The sequence below is a fragment of the Aphelocoma coerulescens genome, chromosome 11, assembly GCF_041296385.1.
Source record: "Aphelocoma coerulescens isolate FSJ_1873_10779 chromosome 11, UR_Acoe_1.0, whole genome shotgun sequence".
NCBI classification, from domain to species: Eukaryota; Metazoa; Chordata; class Aves; order Passeriformes; family Corvidae; genus Aphelocoma; species Aphelocoma coerulescens.
The window spans coordinates 14289900-14311656 of NC_091025.1; the positions used below are offsets into that span (position 1 = coordinate 14289900).

The window sequence follows — 21757 nt, forward strand, 5'->3', positions numbered from 1 at the left end:
AGGGATAAAACCACCAATAGATGTGTGATGTGTTGTTCAGTCTAAAAGAGTATCCTGAATGAAGGTTTTAAATTTTGAAATCTGTAGTAAAGGAGGTACCAGAAAAAGGGACAGGTAAAGTCATGTGTGTGTAATGGATGTGGTTTATACAGTACAATCTGTCCAAGGTTTAACAGTCTCTTAATTCCTATTTTCTATGGACTTTTCTTTTTCCTTTTCTTTTCTCACTCAATTTCTCCTCTGCATGGGCTTTGAGGAAGTTATAACTAGCCTTTGAGCATCTCAGTTCAGCCTTCTCTTTCAAGCTCCACATGTAGTGTTTAAGCTTTCCAAAGTCTCACATATAATCTGATTGTTTCTACACTTCTCAACAGTAATCTCCTCTCAGGCCATTTTCTGCTGTCCTTTTTCTGTCATCACTTCCTTATAGAATGCTGCTGTTAATAGCATCTTCCTGACTCCACTGCTCTGATTGTCACATCCCTTATTAAAAACAAACTTCTTGTCCTTGCTTTTCAAGATTGCTGCTGCTCCTTTTCTGTTTTGATCTGTAATGCAAGATTCTGTCTTCCCTTCTCATTTTAAAGGGATTAAGATAGATTTGTTAATTCCTTAATTCTGTCTCTACTCCTTTCAAATTGTACAATGTTCCTTCTAAGATGAGGAGTCCTTCACCTTCAGACAGTGTGTGCTTTCCCTGCATCCTGCTTACACTGAGGGATGGGACAAGCTGAATTGGTATTACTGTGGGCTAAAACCTGTGCTACTTTATTATCTTAACTCTGTCACACATTATTTTGGTAAACTTTTGATTCATATGCCTGTTCTGTCCCCAAATTTAAATATTACAACATTCATAGTGAATGCCTCGGGATATTTCTTCCATTTTTTTATTCTGTTTGGTTTTCATCATCATAAGCTCTGACTGGGGCCAGTGACTCTCAGTTAATTTTACTGAGTCTCACCAGACAGATCTTTTGATGTTTCGCACAAAGTGAGAAACCCCAAACCTCTGTTTGTTACTCATACCAATTATCCATCATATGCCCAGAATTTGAAATTTCTGAGAATGTACTTGTCAGAGTAGATTTTCAAGCTAGTCACACTTTACTGATCTCTTAGTTTTAGCAAAAAGCAGCTCCTATTATTAAAACCAGACATAATTTTTATACTATTTGTAAGAGTGAAAAAAGGATTTTCTTCCTTTCAATAAGAACTTTTTTAAAAAAATGACAGAGTGAAAGCAATCCTCTCTTCTTCTGTTGCTTTTTGTTAGAGCATCTAAATGTTGAGTACCTGGATGTGCCCTCATCATGTATCTCTGATGCATGGTGGTCTGTTGATGCTTCTTGCTTATATTGAATGTAATATTCTGTTATTAAAAAAGAGAGCAGTCTTGGGATGCTAAATCATTTCAGTTCATAAAGTTTATCTTATGATTCTGCGTGGCCTGATTTCTGGAGAAAAAAGCAAAATATTTCATCCAAGATGATCTCAGATTTAGATTTTTAGTAAATAGGGATTCTTAGCCTGCACTATTAAACTAATGATTTACAGACCTTCAAAACTTTTAAACCCTGTGTTGGGTTTTAATTAATTTTCCTTCTTTCTTTCTGATAAATGACTGTAACTTAATAAATACCCTCATTCTGCTGCTATGTCTGCCCTTTTTGATTTTAACTAAAAATGGTTTGTCTTCATTTCTGCATCAGCAACCAGGGATCACTTTGATAGTATCTCACTCATAACATTTTTCCAATAGGGATTGTAGCTGGAACCCTAACAAGAATAGCAATTTGTTACACTTTGAGAAACGTCTATAAATCCTCAAGGCTTTGTCATATTGGAAGGAATTTGGCTGTATGATATGGGCAGGAAAGATGCAGAATCAATAATAAAAAATAAGTAAGAAGCAGTGGGTGGTCTGAATTGATATTGACAAGCCAACAATACAAGCTGTTTGTGCCTGATTACATTGACTATAACTCTGGGAGTACTTTGATGCCAACTAATGGCTTTATCATCTTCTGATAGTTTTGAAGTGCATCACCTCGGGGTATCTCGTGTATTAGTTTCTTTTGTGAATGTAGGATGGGGCTGTTCTGTCCCAGAAGCTATAATTTTACCTGGAGATCTTTGCAAGATACAGAGATTCTTTTGTCCAAAAACCAGAAGGAAAGAATGTAGATAAAATCATGCTATAATTTTAATGTGCTTGAGGTCAATCATAAAAAATCAAACCCAAACAAAAAAATTAAGATCAATAATTCAAAAAATAAGAGGCAGATTTTAAAAAAAAAAATCTTATTTTTTATTTTTAAATTTTCTTTTTTTTTAAGAGAAATGGCTAAAAAAGAGGGACTCCATGGGAGGAACACACAAGGAAAGAGAGTGTAATAACATAATACAATGGGAATATATGTATAGACCTATTAAAATACATGGTTAGTCACCTTCATGATTTCATTAAGCCTGATAATACCAGTGCACCTTTATGAGCTTTGGCTTGTTATTTTCATATTGGCAGGCACAGAACCAACCCAAGGGGAACTGGATTTTGGTATTAAGCAAATTTTTTATAGCTTTGCATACTTAATTGGGAATAAATCTGCCACTGAAGCAGTGGGATGTACATTATTCCTTGAGTATTTGGACAGTGTGATTTTATCAGTGCTCTCTGCTGCTGCTGTTTGATCCTTATGGGCAAAATCTCCACAGGTAACTTCTCAGGCCCTTAGATAACTCTGAGTCCTAGCTGCAGTTGTTTACATTTTCTCAAAAAAATGAAGGAGGTGGGTTTTGCAGCATTCTTAAACCACTAGAAAAATTTGCTCTGAATTTAAATTAGGATTAAATTATCATGGAAAAATGCTATCAAGCTTGCATAAATTGAATTTTCGTGCAAAGCAGTAAAGTCATTTAAATTTCCAGCGGGGTTTTGGGAATAGGCAGAGAATATGCACCTGCAGCCTTTATGAGATCATGGTGGAAGGGTGATTTCATATTTCTGATATTTTGCTCATGCAAGCCTTTCTCTCAGGCCTGTTTCTACTGAATCTCATATCCTGCAGCTCTTAGTAAAGATAAGCAGAAAAGTGAAACAGAACTCATCTCTGTGGCAACTGTGCAATGACCATAATAAATCATGGCTTTGTACGAATGTGGTGACAGTCCTTTTTGACATTTACTTGTAGTAGCAGATTCTCTGTGGTTCTTTGTATTGAAATAAAAATAGAAAAGCAATTTTTTGAGCTGAGAACAGTATAAATTACAGCATATTTAAGCATTGTCACTCTGGATCCTCTGTTAACATCTTACACTGGGGATCTCAGTAATGGTGTGAAGTCTTCCCTTGGTTGTGTGCTTCTTATCCTCATTTGAAGAATATTTAATGAACTAGCAATGTATGAGGAGAGCAACACAAGTCTGTAAGGGAGTAGAATGTCTTCCATATGAGAAATGGTTAAATAGGTTAGAACTGTTAATTTTGGAAATGTAATGGCAGAGAGGGATAAGAAAAAGGCCAATGATATAATGAGTAATACAGGGAAGGTGGAAAGGGAATGATTGTTCCCTGTCTGTTGTAATATGATAACTGGTGCCATCAAAATTAAATTATCAGGAGTGTGTTCCAAACAAATAAAAGGAGCACTTCTTCACACAGAATGTAGCCAAGTTCCAGAACTTATTGGACGAGATGTTATGGCTCCTTGCAGGGCAGTTTAACACAAAGATATGGTTTCTGGCTCAGCCTGGAAGCTTTTGAGCTCTGAATTGCTGGAGAATGACAAGAACATGGGTAAGACAGATGGTGCAGAGCAGAAAGGATGAAGGAAGGTCATGGGGTCATCACATATTAGGATGTGCCAGAATAACTGCAAACACAGCTGTGGATGTCCTTGGATATCAAGCCAGACTGACCAGAAGCTCTGGCTGACTCTCTACTGTACACATTTTCTTTTCCTAAATGATGTGAAATGCTGAAAACCAGGGAAAAAGTATTGTTTGATTGACAGCCTCTTTATGTACTATTTAGGGCTTGGTCAGTCAGATCTGGGAAGGGGATAGCTCCAGTTGGATTCCATTTCCCCCCTAAAGGCAGTGGTGCATGGTTTGGGATTTTGTAATCTGATAGAACATCATGGTAAAATGATGGGGTTCTTGGCAACAATTAAAGTAAAACTTTGTGTTATAACACATTGACACAAACAGTAATGAAAATTCATCATGAGAGATGTATTGATTAATTTATTATGTAATTTGATAAATCTTAATAATTCACCATGGCAAATACCTAATTATTTTTTTTATTTTAAGTATCATCCAAGATAATGATCTTTTGATATTTCAAATTATAAGGCTACTGCTCAGCTGAGATAATTTAGTTTTGCATCTTGTTTGAATGATTATGGAGTGTATGCAATGATTGTTTAATTCTCAAATAGCATGAAAAACTTCTTAGGGGAAGCTTTTACTAAGATCTCTCTTCAGTTTAGAGTTTAGAACAGCCTGTATCATTGTATTTAAAAAGTATAAAAAATAGGAAAAGATTGAACTGACAAGGTAAAGGTTGTTTCACTATCTTAGCAAAAACCCCTAAGCATTGTGATTTTAATTTTTGCTTTTTCATATAAATCAGACTTCTCAGGGGATTAATTTATGTATATTAATATAAATATCAGATGATATCTTTTAATAAAAAAGTGCTACTCATTTGTGTGTATTAGCTGAAATAGAATTTCTAATGAAACCTTAGAATTATATAATCTTACTCAAGGATAAACTTTCAGGTATCTGTTCTGCTGATGGATGAAATCTAAGAACTGTTGGTAATAAGGCAAGAAAAGATGGGCAATTGCTGTTGCTTTAATGTATGTGAGGGTATTTTGTTTTTTACATAGGTGCTAGACTTTATAAATAATTTTTGCCAGGGCAGCAGCCAATGATGTATCTTATAGGAAGGTTATTTAAGCCCTGTAAATGAATGAGTTTGCCTTTCAGCACATTATCTGCTACCTCATTCAGGTTTCTATTCTGATTATTTTGTTGCATTGTGTTTGTCCTTGATATTGAATTTTAAAAAATTATTTCCTAATTACTAATTATTATTTTATAGCCTCAAATAAAAAAAGTCCATGAATTGTCAGGATCCATTTTTGGAATAGCAACATACTATGAATTAAATAGAATGACTGGCTTTCAGCTCAACAGGAGGGAGATCAGTGTTAGTAAGCTAACAGCTTTTAATGGAGAGCATTTTTCTGAGTTCCAGTTCCAAAGGAGGACCCCCAAGACAGTGCTGGCTTTTACGTACCCTTTTTTTTCTGAGTAAATTGTTCATCCATTTCTAGGTTAGTAATAGAGCATCTTTAATTATAACAGAAAATTAATTGTAAATGTTTTGAGATGGAGAGCATTTGGTGTGTAATAGTCTAAAGAAAAAAAAAAGGCATCTTGTGAAATAAATTATGTGGTCATCCCTTAAAAACTTTCTTTGGCTTTGCACTCATTAATTATACAGCTAAACCTGGGAATCAGTGGAGGGCATCTGGATGACCTGTCCTTGTAATGGCACCTTCCAGTGCACGGAAAACATCTCTGGTTTGCTCTGAATGGTCTGTGGACCTTTGAAACAGTGAGTGTGGGTTTTTTGTGCAGTTTCCTTCCTTGCACCCCTGCCAGGAGGGCACACGGTGGTTACTATGTGTGCAGATCATTTGAGAAAGCAACAATACCACCTAAAAGTGTGTGGTTTATTTCCACTGAAACAAGAGCAGCACGGTGCTGCTGTAAGAATTATTGTAGAGACATTAGCAACACACACATCTCACTGCTGGTAGTTCTGGCTCTTTTTTTCACAGATTTTGCCAGTGCTAAATAACATCACACATCTTGTAAGTGTCAGGTTTTCTAATCCTGTATTTTTGGTTCTGAAAGTTACAGATAAAACTGAGCAGTAGCAAGTGGGACAGAAACAGCAGCAGTGCAAGCAGAAAGAACGAAGGGATTAGCCAGTGCCTGACTAGTCCATGCTTGTAGATGGAGAGTAATCAACCCAAATGTCAACATTTATTAATGCTGTTCACATCAGAAGCTGTCAGATGAGCACTACATGAGAGTCCCTGGCTTCAAAAAAGAAATATCGATTGAAATAAACTGCGATTGGAGTTTCAGCATCCTCACTCAATACGTATCTAGCTTTGTATTCTGTAACAAAATCCCGTAAGGCTGGCAAACTCAAGAAATTACTTACAGAAATGTCAAATCATGATCCTCACCTGGTGAATACTTGTCTGTCTGATTCCTTCCATTTACTGCTAGACTTAAAGTAATAAAAACTGCAAATGGAAAAGTTGCTAAAATCCCAAGCTCATACTCATGTACGTGTACAAACTAGTTCATGTCCTGCTGTGTACTTATGTGTGCCTACAATACATACACTATCATATATAAGTTTTAGTGACGCTATATAGTGTGGTAAAATATTAAATGGCTGTAAAATAGTTTGTCATCAAAAGCAAATTTTTAGACACTGGAAAAACCTTAAATGTGTAGTTTTTAACAGAAAGAGAGGAAAGGTATTTTAAAATAAAATAATGGACTTCAGTATGATTGTTTGATTGTATCTTTGGCAGGGCTTTAGTGATCAAGTTATATGGTCAGCTAAGAGAGGCCAGTGCCTTACGAAACATGTATTTGTGTGTGAGAGCATGGAAGTTCCACAAAAGCAGAAGGGGTTTAGACCCCTGGACAGAACAATTGCACTGTTTACGTTGCTCAGCCAGTACCTTACTCAGCCTTTCCTCCTTTCTCATTTCTGTTTTACATCTTGGCCTTTACAAGAGCCTCAAATGCAGGTGAAGAAATATTTAAATGTTGCCTTTGCAAAGAGTGGTAACTGCTTGAAGAACAGTATTGCCAGCGTTAAAACATTACAAAGTTTGATTCTTGTTTGTTTTCTTCATGTCAAGCTAAAGGCCCAAAACTGTCTAATAAGGGGTTTTTTGTCTGTCTTCATTACTGTGAAACCAAAGCATCTCATCTTTCCTGTGTGATTAGGAAAAGTGGTTCTCTCCAATACACAGATGCAACAGCAGGTAAGTTAACTTGCTTTATCCCTGGATAAAGGTCTGTGGGGCAGAACAAAAACTTGGATTTATGTATCTGGCATTTGTTGCTCTTTGCAGTAGTTTGTTTGAAGTTTCTAAATTGTCTGCGCTCTTATTCTGTATTCAGTGTCCCATAGAACACTCTCACAATACATGGTGGAATTTAGTTGCTGAAACTGAAAATCTCATGTTGTTATTTCAGCTATTTTCCATTTAGCTTTTCATGCTTTTGCCATAACATATACAACTTTGTGATGAAGTTTTGAGCCTTGTGTTTTTAATATCTCCAGGTGCTTAGATACTTGCATGCTTCCATAGCAGGCAAGCATATGTTGAAGTTTTATTATGAGCAGAAAAATGTGGAACACCAGTTTTATACATTGCAGTTGAAAAGACAGAAAGTAAATCTCAGAGGAGTTGCCATTAAACCATTGCTAATCTTTACTGCCAGCATTCGTCAGGAAGTATTGGCTAGAACTAAGTGACTGTGTTGTTTTGGTTTCATTTTTGTTGTTTCATTTTTCTTCTTTTAATGCTGCTGCTCCTGTCCAGTGTTGTAGAAACTGTATAACACCTACACTGGAAAAGAAGGCAAATGGTAAAAAGGATTTTTTTCCTTTTTTTGATGAGCACTGCAGAAGTTGTTAGGCTTAACTTTAGCCCTCTTCTGCTTAGGGATGAGGATTCTTAGTGGCCTTTGGAAAGCTCTTCTAAATGAGAAATTTCTCAAGTTTTAGTCAGTTGCCATCTTGAAGTTGCTGTCTACTTGAAATTCTGTTACAAATTATGTTTGAATTGAGAAAATGGTGGTGGCTGCCCGACAATTCTACCATTCATGTTTCAGTTTGTGCAGAAGTATGGTCTGGGTCCATGGCAAATACAACTCAGTTTTAAATTAGACCTGATCCTGAGGAAGTTGGACTAGTGAGTTACAACCATGCTGTGATTCAGGCACACTTTTCAATTCTGGAAGTTTATCTTATATTTTGTTCCAGAAAAGTGGCTTCCTTTGTCTTCTATTTAGTAAGTCCTGTCTTTGTTTCATGGATCTTCTCAATGTTTCATGCACTGCACGTGTCTGAGAATGTGTTACCACAGTGATTTCTGGTTTTTAGAACCAGAAATTTCTCTACTGTATATATTTACATTTCTCTACTGTATTTCTGAAAGCAAGACAGAAGTTACTGTGTTGTTATGTTTTTAAAATTTATTGCTAGCTGTGTATTTCAAGGATTTAATGAGGTGGGGGAACTATTTGGGAAACATCCTTTTTTAGAAATAGGTGAAAAGTCATATATTGTGTGTTTCAAATCTTTTACTTCTTTGTGACTGGGAGTAGTTGAGGAAGTTAAAGATTGTGCCATGTTGCCTCAGACAGAGGAACACTTTCTGCTGGGGTCTCACCAGTGTATTTGTGCAAATATTCTATAGCAATGAATTGAAGTAATTGGATTTTGTGATACAAGCTTCTATGTGGTTCTGTGTGTGTGTGTATATATATATATATATATATATATATGTATGTATGTATGTATGTATGTATGTATGTATGTATTTTAAAGAAGCTGTGCCTGATACATGCTTTCACAAGGGTTATCTTGGGATGGATTTGCAGCTTTATGTTTTGCCCAGAGAAGCAGAAATGTGGTGGGATGGGTGTTTAATTCCACTCTGTCTTACTGGTTTTCTTCCAGAAGATTTTGCATAAAAGAAATTTTAAAAAAGCAAGTATGTTTTGTATCCATAGATGCATAAAATAATCAGGGGAAAAAAAGTTATTAAAATGGATGTTCTTAACCACAAAAGACACTGGATGTTCTGCTGCAAATGTCTCCTGTTTTAATGATTAGGCAAAAAGCTTGTTAGCGTTATTGCAATCTTTACATGTCAGATTCTTAAAGTAAAAAAGCAAATTATTCAGATTCGTTCCAAATTTCTCTTTGTTAATATGTATGATATGGAACTTGGAAGATGAATTTCAAGTTGTTTTCCCTGAAAATGTCCAAATAATTGATATCACTGCTGTGTCTTTTAATATATATTCACAACAATCACATCTTTCAGATCTGATTCTTTTTTTTGTTGTTTTGTTTATTTCACTGGTAGCTAATACTTACTGTGGCATCTTATCATTCCTTCTGTCTCTCACTGTTGCTGCACCCAAGCAGAGGGGAATTGGGGGAAAGTGAGTATGTTGGGGAACAGTTAGGTCCATCTCCAAGGTCAGATGGTTGGTTTTTTAGGCTAAAAATATTTCATTTAGCATGTAAATGTAAATCTGATTTGGAAAAAAAGTATAAATTATAGTCAGTCTAAGACCATATTTAATGTGGACATAATAAAAACATTTAAAGAGTGTTTGCTAGAGCAGTGCCAGGGAGATGGGGTGGGACCTTAAGCCAGATGTCCTGACTGGGTGAGAGAATCCTTTTCAGAGTGTGCAGTCAAGCAGCAAATCTGAAACCTATGGAATCAGTTAGTATAATCTTCACTGTGCAATCTTAAATATGTACCATCTGTGCCACTTATCCTGGCATTTTCTAATCCTAGAACCATAATACAGAATGTATCTAGCTCATACAGAACTGAACAGAAAGCTCTGTGTAGGAGAGCCAAGCCCAGCTGGCAGCTCCCTGTATGGCAGCCACTGAACTGGGATTGCATTCCTTGTCCTGGGACAGCAAATCTGCTGTACAAAGAAACATTTACATCCTGCATGCCTGCAGATTTACTGCATGCACTAAATATGTTAGTGCAATGACTCTGGGAGACATGATACAACATTTTAGAGATAAGCTGAACCATCAGAAAATGATTTGTAGTGGCAAAAAATTCTCATTTAATCGTCAATTAAGAGAAAAAAAGTGTATTGTGTGAACAGGCAGGCAGTTTATTGCAGTGGGTGAGTGTGTACATGTGAGGGCTGTGTTCTGGCAGTAAATACAGGGACATCACTGCATTCCTGTGTCACCTTTTTCCCTTCATCTTAACTTCTCTGCCAAGGGTGTAGCTCTGCTTTCTCCCACACAGGAGTTCTGGTGTGAGCAAGAAAAGCAGAATCATATATTTTTAAAAAGATCCTCTCCTTTCCATGTGCTTCAGTGAAGCCAAGCCAGTTCATGCTAGCTAAGGGTGGAAGAATGGATTTCTGTATTGCATGATCACGGTGCCTCACTGGAAACTCATGTTTAAATAAAATAGTCTCCCACAACAGGGTCAGTGAATATAAACCAGTCATGAAATCCACAACAGTGACCACCAGTAAGGTGGTCTATCAAGCTTAAGCACTATCTAGACCCATAGTTTTGATCTGTCTTAAAATGTCAATTGCTCAATAGAGATTGAAGGTATTTTTACATTTATGATTCTTGTTTTGTGTAAATTTAGGAAATTCAGTGGGTAAAACAAAGGCAACCATTGCAGTGGTTCTGGGCATCTGGAATTGTTTATCACCAGGACTATATTATTCTAGTATCATTACTGAATTTTTGGATTTTTTCCTTTCTGCATCAATATATGAGAATTACAGTGTGGACTAAGGTCTATTTGAAATGCTTCTGTTCAACTTTCACAATTGGAGCTATCAGTCAAACTGATTATATTCTTGAATGTGGCATCACATCTAATAATAAACAACATTTTTTGAGTGACAGAAAAGGTTAGGTTATCTTACATGTGGATTTAACATCACATCCACTTGTTACAAACTTTCCTTCTGACAAGCTGTAAATGAGAGTTTTATCATTGATTTATGGTAGGAAATAAAATGACGTGTGTATTTTTCACAATTAATCTTTTATCAATTTTTTGACATGTGAAAGGAGGGACTGTTTGGTTAGTAAAGGTACAAGTTACTGAGTTTCTGGTTTAGCACTGTGCCAAGCTGGACCTCTATTTTAATTTGTTGTGTACAATTTGCTGTATGCTTACCAAAGCAATTAATAACAATAGCTTCAACACAAAACTGTGCTGAAGTAGCAATGGCTTCAGAGTCTGAACAGTGTAATCTTAGCCCTGAGAATAGTGGGAGTTTGTGTAAAATTGAAAAATTATAAAGTTCAGTGACAAAACTTAAAGAACACAGTGGCCCTCAGTTATCTTAACACATAAGGACATTAATTCCAGTGCCTCAGTGATGCTGGAAAAGAGCACAGGGCATGCACTGTGCAACCCAACCTCAGTGGTGCCCCACCAAGCTTTTCTTTGGCATGGATGAGGCATTTAAAGAAGGCACAGTCATTTTGGTCCCTGTTTGGTTTTATGCTTTGGCACTGAATCTAGCAGAAACCAAGCATATATTAACTGTCACCTGAGTTATTTGAACACATGACTTATGTGTCTTGGAGCAGGGGAACAGTTTGAAATGTAGCAAACATTGGCTGTAATAATGCACTGTTGTTTTCTGCACATGGTCACAAGCATTTAAATTCAGAGAAGTAGAATTAATTTTGAAACTGCACTCTTGAAACTCAACCTGTTACTAAGTAATAATGCATCCTAGGACTTGTTCTTTGATCAAGACCCAGGTTGTTTTAGCAAAGCTGTGTTCTTGTGCACATTCTGAAATTAAATAAATCTGCCTGAGCAGCTGAAAAGTGTTGAAGCATGAAAGAGAGACTTTTGACTGAATAGGTAGCAGAAAAGAGAAAATATGAACCAGGCTGTTGGATTCTGAAATGGAGCTTGATCATAGGCATTTCAGAGGTGATTTCCTGTACTTCACTATCTGGACACAAAATATCTATTTATATGTAAATAGTAAAATCTGACAACTTATCTTTTTCCACTGAATGGTTGAAAGGTGTGCAATGCAGCAGTTAGCTGTGTGGAGAAGGCAAGCTGTGTATGCTTGCCATAATCTCTTGGAAAGGGATAAGGAGTTTTTTATCATTCTGAACCTCATACCTTTAGCTGGAAAAGCAATAACACATATTCCTCTCTCATCACTGTTTTCAGTTGGTAGTACATGTTGCATTGCCAGATTCTGCCAGATGTATTAATTCGCTCTCTTTTATCTGGCAAAACTCCACCAGTTTCAGGGGTATTTTTCCTGGAATAAAACTGTGGGACCAAGCACTGTATCTGTGATTCAGGTTTTAGAACTGCAGTTGTAGGCAGGGGCTGGGTACATTCTATTAGAGGTAGAATGTTCACTGCCAAAAATTTACCATGAATAAACTGTATGTGCTAAATGACATATTTGTGGTTGTAGCCCAGAGAGATTGCTGCATTACAGTAACATCATGTGGTTTTTGTATTTCAGGGTTTGCATTTTGCCAGTGATCTCAAAACATAGTGGAAGATTTATTTGATATTTACCATTAGGGAGAGGATGTGTTGGTAAAATTGGAGGTGTTAGGAAAAACCACTTCATTAAACCCATAATTCCTGTGGCTGTGAGTGTACAACTACAGGGCACTGGGTCTCTGTCTGAGGCTGATCATACTGGACTGGGGAGTGAGCAGAGTTTCAATCTCCCTTTGCACAGAGCTTTTCAGAGCCCTACATTGAGTGTTGGAAAGTCAGTGAAGTATAATTCGACTTCCAGGAGTAATTTTTAATGTATGACTTGGCAAACTAAGCTAAAGCAAATGTTAATGCAAACACCAGTTTCAGTAAGGCATGGATAAAATTTAGACGGTGGCAAGATTGATCTACTTTCACACTGTGATGGAATATGAGTATCAGAAAATTATCAGCTTCTTCTGGGTAGATTTAGTTCATTTATCATCTGCTCAAAAATTAGAATGCCCATTCACCACATGTTACAGTGGCTTAATACTTGACAAATAGTGGTGGTGTCAGCAAGAAAACAGGAACAAAGGGGAGGGAAAAATTAATGTTCTTTGAGAGAACAACTTTTGAGAATGCTAGTATTCAAAGCAGAAGCAAGTTCTTAAGTCATCAAATTAAATCTGAAAACAGACTTTTTACAAGCGTACTATAACTTAACAAGCTCTGAAAGGAAGAACATGTCCAAAGGTGAACTAAAATTTCCATGGTTAAAAAAAAAAATCTTGAGCTCCATTTAGCCCTGTCCATGAGAAAGCAGGGAGACCAAAAACACAGGGAAGGGTGACAGTGATCAAAAGATAATAGAATGTCCTCAGTCCCTGAAGAAACTGCCCCAAAATAAAGATATGGTATATTCTTAACATATTGTATTTCTAGCAAAATTATTTCAGAAAATTCTCATTAACTGACCCTGTAAGTAATTTCCTGTCACATTGTGAGCACTGAAACAGTTGTGCTGTATTTTGTAATCCACTAGATGGGGGCTATTTCCCATATATTGCCCATTTTTCCACTTTGTATCTAGTTCTGTTATCTCTCCTTTTTTTTTTTTCTCTTGAAGTTCTGACTTACATTTTCTTATTTAATTTCAATGCACCAGGAACATAGAACCTGATGCAGTTTTAATGCATTGGTTAGTCCTGATACATGAGACAAGGTTATGTCTCTACTGTGTTAGGCCATAGTGTGTTGCTACAGTCCCAGTTATGTCTTGGAACCATTTCCTAATGAGCTTTTCCCTGGCTTGCTCTTGAAGGAACCCTGAGCACGTCTCGAGAGCTGCTTCTCCCTGAAGAACATCCCTGTTGAAAGGATGCCAAGAACCTCCACTGACCTACTCAGTAACATTGGTGAGTCTGAATATCTGCTGTCTTTATTAGTTGTGCATATTCTGATCATAAAGGTCTGGAGCTCCTCACCATTCATTTTCTTACATTCTGTGGCATAAGCAGTTGTTCAAGATCACACACAGATTCTGCCTTTATAACCAACTCTCAGATGGAGTCAGTCACAGGCTGATAACACATAACATCACATAAAGGGCTCCTGAGTCCTGTTGAGATTCATCATTGCACCTCCTCTTTGCAAGACTGCACTGATACCTTTGTCAGAGGAAGCGGACACGTTATTTTCAGATCTTACAGAATGAAACATCAATTTGAAACTTTCAGCTTTAATCCTGTCTCCATGAGATAGTTTGGTGCCATATCTGCGTGCCCCAGATGTTTCAGGAAACCAGTTGAGTAAATCAATAGGTCATCAAAGTAAGCTAGGAAAATAGAAAAAGTTACTGTTTTGTAAAAGCCAGCCAGTGTGGTGGCTTTTTTTTTTTTTTTTTGTATCAGAAGATGTGTTCAAAGAATAAATCCTTGTGTGTCACCAATGCAGGATTTCAGTGAGGTTCTTCTGCAGGAGTCTTCTGATGGTTATCTAGCCAGATAGAGCTCTCAGTGCTGAGCACTGATTTTTTTTTTTTCTGGGGAAAAATGAAGAGAGCTTCTCTGTGTGTTTCTATACAACTGGATATTAAAGTCATGCTGGGGAGCATTCAGTCATTAATTATTTCCTCTTCTGAGCCAGGAGATTTCGGGACTATGAGCTGTGAATCGCTGTTCTCAGCTTTGCCTATTTCCTCATGTTCACATATTGAAGTTAAGTTAATAAAATGATGCATGATTGTTGTAACAGGAGAAACAGGAAAAATCACCCAACAGGAAGCAAAGATTGAACAGAGAGTAAGGCAGGTGGAATGAGAGACTTCCCTGAGAACAGACTGCATGCAAGTGCAAGGTTTGGAGCACTTGCTGCTTGTGGTAACACAGATCAAAGGCAGATGGTGAGCTGGAAACCAGGGAGAGCAGGGAAAATGCAGCTTGTCAGCAAGGCTGGTAAGGTGTGTCATTGGTTCATACAAAAAGAAAATAAAATTATAGTGACCAAAAAAAGTTATGTCTGAAGGAAGGCCAAATATAAATACTTTGGACTCAGAAAGTAGGAAGAAAGGTTTGCTGGCTTCCAGATAGGAGCTGCAAAGGAAGATATGGAGAGGAAATAGTCCTAAAACATGGGAGAATCTGGAGTGGGGTTTAAAAATATCATGTTGAAAAAGATGATATTTAGCATTTATCCTGAGTGAGTTGAATTTCAACTGCCATACCTTCAAAATAATTATTTTTGGTTAAATTGATTAATAAGTTTGATCAAAAATTTAATTTTCATGGTTTTTGTTTGTGGGAGCATCACAATCTCTATTATTGTTAGTTATTTTTATACTTTACTTCAGCCATCATAAAAAAATTAATAACCAGTTTTTGGTAATTCCACTAGTGAGACAGAAGGAGACAGGCAGATTTGAAAAATGCCAGCAAGGGAAATACATTGTGCTACTTTTTCCTCAGGGAAGTAGGATATCTTTTGATCTTTTTTTTCCTGGAATGAGTAAAACTGGAGAAATGTCAGGCTCATTGACAAATCCTCCTCTCTCCCCAGGGAAATTACCCAGCGTGGCTTTAGGCATCAGGTAACTTCTCAGGCCAAAAGACAGTGCAATGATCCAGTAATGAACACCATTAACGTTTTTCTGTTCTGCTCTCTTGTGCTATGTGTGGTTATAACTTCACCAAAATACTTCTGTAGTTGGCAACTTATTTGCAGTCCAAAAGCCATATCAAGAGGCTATTTCTCCTGGCACAGCAGCTTACAGGGAATGCTGTTCTGGGTGTCACCTCCTGCCATGGCCAAGACAATATCTGGATGTCACGTCAGAGTAATATTCCCTTCAGTTCCTAGCCCTGCCAGTTTAATTATTACAGAAAGAGAATCCATTAAAGAATTTGTTTATGAATAATAAGGGTAGATTGCCAGAACTGATTTGATTGCATCTGCTATTTCTGAAAGGACACTCCTTGACCAATTACAGTAATCATATTTTTTCATAGTAGAAGTGATTAGACAAAACCTAAAGAACTGAGAATAGGGAAGTCTTGATTATTGTCTGTTATCTCAGGGACAGACTTTGGGAGCATGTACTTGTTTTTAGCTTTAGTACAGCAGCTGAGGTTGAAGTGACCACAAATGAAGTTTGCTATTTTTGCAGATTTAATGGAGGCCTGAGAAGTTATGTAGCCAAACAAAATTTTCTGAATTTTTTAGTAGATTAGCAATGTTTCTCTGAATTTCACTGAGTCTTTAAGTAAATGACATAACATATTGAATTTACAATCAGTGTTCTTTATTTTCTTAATACTGTGCAGAAATCATAACAAATGAAATTTAGTTGCATATTGGAAATAGGAAAAAAATTGTTGAGCTAATTTGTATGAATGAGATGGGAGCCTTTTTTATATGTATCACCTAAATCTATGCTAGTTCTGACCTTGTCATTGTTTAAAAGTAGTGCCAAGGGGTGACTTTAATCTCCTTGTTCATCTCTGCTGTTGTCAGTACTAATTAGTCAAAGTTAAAAAAGGATCTTTCATGTGAAATAAAATATGTTGCTGCATAAGCTTGTTAAGAATATGTTGCTCCTCCTCTTAAAATCTCATCTTTCTGTTTGTGCAGTCTGACATGTAAATTAATCAGAGAGATTCAGGGCTATTTTTTCAAGTAAAATAGAACCATGTCACCAAGCTATCCACATTTCATTTTTATCTTGTGAGCTGCTGAAGGCATGAATAGCAACGTTCAAATTATGATCTGTTCCTTGTTTCCTATCTCATTTTCCTACTTGTTTTCTTTGCTTTTGAAATACTCCCATCTGGATTTACATCTAAGGATGACAGATGAGAGAAAATTTCAGCACACTGCAGTGTTCTGTCTGTCTGACAGAGGCATCCCATTTTCAGTGATATGGTCTTATTTACATAGCCTTGTCCTCAATGTTTCCACAAATATTTGACTCAAAATCAAGATCCTGCTTCAAGAAAGAGCAGCATCTATTAATAAATTCAGGTGAAATTTTGGAGGTATTCTAAAATGATGACAATTTTTTTTATAGTCTTTGTCAAAATGCAGAAGGGTTTAAAGAATAAACAGTAATTTCTGTAGCAGTGTTATATATTCTGAAGGCTTCCTTATCTTCCCCTGAGTTGCAAAGTGAAAATGGATCTATTCTAAAAAACTAAATGAAATTTACAGCCTTGAAGAAAGTGAAAATATTCTGGTTTTAGGATACTGTTTTCACTGTTTGTCACTATACTATGGAATACACTAAATTAAAGACCTCAGTATCTTAAGATGTATTGGAATCTCAATGTGCTCCATCTGTTTGAGCACGAGTTCATACCTACTGAAGGATGAGTTATCTCACACATCTTGGCAGTGCAGATAAATGTATATCAAAGATCAGCCACTGTGCATTAAATAAGTAATATAAAACCTATAGTATGGGGCCAAAGGAACCCACAGGGTAGAAATCTATGAAAATAAACCAATATTTATGAAAAATAAGTGAACATTTAATCACATAAACACTGGTTTTGACTCATGGGGTGTTTTGTTTTTTGAGTATTGGACTCAATACCCAGACATCTCTAAAGGACAAAAAAAAAAAGGAAACTTAAAAACTACTTAGGTAATTTTGAAAGGGCATGAGCTACTTTTTCAAGATACTTCAGTCTTCAATGATAAATTCCTGCATGCCTATGACATCTTTAGAAAACTTTTTCACAAAGTGGGGATTGTATGGATATATTTTATAAAGACAATATTTGCATTTCACAGTCACATATTTTAGTCTTATATTAAAGGCTATAATATATGTAATATGTACAACACAAAGAAAATGGAAAATGCACAGACTTGATTAGTCTGTCATAAGGAATAGTTTCATTTGTGATTATTAGTTTTTAACCATAAATTAATATCTTATTACACTGTTTTCTCCAGTCCTTAGAAAATTTCAGGGTGGAAATCGTGTATCTTGGCATTATTTACTCATTAGTGGTTTTTAGGGCAATTTTTTTTTTTTTTTTTTAAATTCAAATTATAAATGAGCACTGACAGATATCAGCTTAGTGTCCCAAATGGTTAAACTGGTTAAAGCTCTCTGTGTTTTGGTTGATGCCTCTGTTGCCTTGTGGAGTTAAGGAAACTGGTAGATGGATGTTCACTTCTCTGCATCATTTGGACTCCTTCAGCTTTCTGTTCTGAGGGAAATGCTTCTTTATCATTATTGTAAATCTTTTGTAAACTCATTCTGGGCTGTATGAAAGAAAAATTGTGGACTTGAAGTCAGTTGAATGATCTAATGGGGGAAAAACAGTCAAAAAGTGTTTTCTTTGAAAACAAGTCAAGGCAGCCTTTGTGCCCTGAGCTAAAGAACTTTGGAGTGAAGTAGATAATGCTGGGTAAAATTCACCTCTCTGGCTTAGTAATATCATTGTGTTCTGATCTTACTCATGTTTTAAAATACAATTCTTTTTCTTGTTTTGGATGGTAATTTATTTAAAATGATTTTATTTATCTTAATTTCACAAATAACAAAAAAGGGCCATTTGAGGGCTTTTGTCCCTGATAGTATTAATTTCAACACTTGATCTTATACATATTACAAATTGCAAAGTAAACAAACTACGAAGTTATCCAAAACTGAGTTTTTTTACATTTTATATATTCATAGTCAGTAAATATTTTCTGTCCAATGTCAAATGGGTTTTGAAGGTAGATAACTAATAATTTAAAAAAATTATGATCAGAGAATGAACAGTTTTATTGTTTTGTAATTGCTTAATATTCTTCAGTAGTCAATTTTTAATATCTGTTAAAACCAACATTTTTGCCAGAGCATAACATGTAAGTAAAGAAAGAAACTAAGGGCTAGTTTATGCAAAGATAGCATTAATATATTGCTAAAACATGAAAGCAATTTTTTAACTTACAGAACAATATCGTTTTTATTTTAATTTTCTTTTTTTTTGTTGCTGTTATTGTTTTAGTTTGGTCAGACAATTTTTCATCTTTATGGTGCTGATGAAAGGTTGTTCCCTGACTTTTGCTGTGCATGGATAATATCTGGCACCAGAGCGTGTTGATACTGTGCTTTAAATTTTCTAGTTCTGAAAAAAAAATTGTTTCTGGTGAAAATAATATTTTTGTCTATTTAAAAGTATATTGTATTCTGTGTAAAGTTTGAAAAAAACCTGAAAATGTCAAGTTCTTGCTCTGTTCAGGTAATTAATACTCTTTTTTTACAGAACTTCAATAAAGTCAATAGACTCATGACAGGGATGATTTTGACCTGTTCATGCTCTTATTGATGCATTAGTGACCATGCTAATAGCAAGTCTGGAAAGGATTTCCATTCTCCTAAATAAATTGCAGATATTAAATAATTCATGTATTTATATACTGCTTCAAAAAAGAGACTTTTCTTTCTGAAAGCTATTAAAAGTTAAAATTTATTCTTGGCATAAAGCATAGCTGCAGTCTTTTCCACAGCAAGGAAGCATCTGCCTGTTTTAAAAGCTTGTAGCTTACCACCTTAACTTTAGGGCACTAACAGTAGTAAAAAGCCAAAAATTAAAGTAATGAAGCATAAACATCAATGCATACAAAAGGCACTAAAAAAGCTGTAACAAGCCTTTTAAATTTTTATTGCAAAAATATGTCCCATTTTCCTTTGTCCTGTGAATGCAAAGCAGGAAGCATTTATTGGAGAAGGGTTGTGGAAAAGGACGTGAGGAGCTGACTGAACAGCAGGTGTGCTTAGTTCCAAACACTTGGGCTCCAAGGTCTATTCTTGTTGGCTGGTTTTATGTTCTACTGGAGGATTTCTACCTTTCAAAACAGGCATAACTAGAATGGCTTCAGTCTTTTTGTGTCCTGTTTTCCCTTTTCTTTCTCTCCATTATTTTTACTTGTGTTTGTCTTTTGCTTCAGAATTCACTTTCATGTCTGTTATTTATTTCCACGGTACAAAATACTCTGAAGCCAGCAGTGTGTAATCCATTATCTCGTTTCTTAACATTTTGTGTCTGGTTTCAGAAAGGTACAACTGTGAAGAAACTTGCTTGTTTTGTTGTCCATCCTGAGATTCAGAGAACAAATTCTAAAAAAAGCCTCCTGGTAAACTTTTTTTTCTTAAAGCATATCATAGGAGACTTCTACTTTATTGAAAAATAAAATGCCTTTGGAAAAAATTTCTAAAAATAGATTTGTCTGAAAAAACAAAAAAATCAACTTGGGTTGAAATTAACCTCTTGAGATCTTCTAATCCAAGCCACTTTACAAAGTTGGTTTAATTAGGCCGGATTTCCCAGCGCATTGCCCAGTTAGGTTTGAGTTTCTCCAAGGTAAGATATTCTACAGCATCTCTGGGTCCCAGTTTCAAATTTTAACTACATTCAGATCCCCAACCAGATCTCTGCAAATATCAGGTCCAGCAGAGAACCTGCACCTGCTGCCTCCTCAGTGAGGTGTGTTAGGAAGTTATCATCAACATATCCCAAAAGGCAGGGCACCTCCTGTCTTGCTGGTGCCATTTTGCCTTTCCAGCAGATACGAGGGTGGATGAACTATCCAGGGGGGGAGCCAAGATCTGCAAATGTGAGGCTACTTTCAGTTGTCTGAAGAAGGTTTCACCTACTGCTTCTTGCTGACGAGGCTGTGGGCAGCAGACACCCAGCACCATTTGTGCCATGGTGCTCTGCCCCTGACCCAGGAGCTCTTGCTGGCTCATCACCTTCCCCAGGCACTGCTCCATACATTCCAGCTGCTATCCCACATACAGGACAGTTTCCTTCCTTGCCTTCCTGGCCTGTCCTTCCTAAATAGCCTGTATTCATCCAGTCCTGTGAGCTGCCCCACAATCTCTGTGGATGCTTCTTGTGTTTGTTTAATTTAAAGCAGATCAATAACAATAGCAGGATTTCCTTGGATGATGTAGGTTTCTTACCTTCAGGGTATATGCCAGGAACTAAAGGTACTCGTAATCTCAGAAGTCAACAGATCAAAATGCTTCTTTGTTCATGCTAGTCTGATTACAAGGACAGCTAAAATTCTGTACAGTTTAGCTGTAAAAAGCAGTAATACAACTCTTGCATGGTGACCCACCTGGTTTTATCTGACTTTGTAGGAACAGTTAATTAACTGACTTTCTTCTAGGTTCCTCTACATTTTCCACGGTCTGGTTTGTCTACAGCACCTGTCACTGTTTTTTGGTTCCCCCTCTTCTGCTGTTATTTAGCACTGCTCTGATGATTAACAGCATTATGCTAATGAGGCCCTGCACCAGATCATCGGTTTTCACTGTTGATAGGGGAGCAGAGGTCTTGGACTCACAGTTTGACTCTTGGGATTGCTACAGTAAAGGGGAAAAGTGTATTGAAGCTGGGCATCTTCAAAGTTAAAGTAACTTTTTAGATTCTTGACCATTTAGACAATGGGAGAGGGAAAAATTAAATTAAAATAACAAGGGATCATATCTGGAATCTCCTCAGATCTGGTAGAAGCAATGGATTGAAGGAGACTGCCCAGGCATGAGAGAAAGTAGAAAAACGGAAGGATTGGGCCAATTTCTCCATATGTATGGAGGTATTTAAGGATTAAGTGACTAATCTGGCAATAGAGAAAATGTCCAAACTGCAGGACTTAGGGTTGCTAAAAGGAAGGCCTGTTCTTTGGGGATTTACTTTTCCTGGATGAGCTGGGATGAGGAGCCTTTGAGTTGGAGTGCCATCTGATACAGCAAAGCAGAGGAAATTCTCCTTAACTGGAACTGTAATTCCAACTGATTTAAAAGGGTAACTACTTATATGAATATAATTTAGTTGTTGTATAAAATCCTCCTGATTAGATACTTGGTACATCTGGTATGCAGCTCTCTGATCCTCAGCTTTCTCCACCCGTTGCCCTTG

The 21757-nt window shown here is 36.5% G+C and overlaps 1 long non-coding RNA gene across 3 annotated transcripts in view; it reads left to right on the plus strand.

Annotated features, from left to right (window-relative positions):
• LOC138117061 (uncharacterized) overlaps positions 1-21757 on the plus strand; it is an 88011-nt gene that overhangs the window by 50201 nt on the left and 16053 nt on the right. For 2 of the 3 annotated variants that reach the window (XR_011154478.1, XR_011154480.1), the window contains exon 3: positions 13660-13753. This is a non-coding gene — a long non-coding RNA (uncharacterized lncRNA). Of the gene's footprint in view, positions 1-13659; positions 13754-13855; positions 17095-21757 lie in introns of those variants that run through there. The other variant, XR_011154479.1, reaches the window with a different exon arrangement.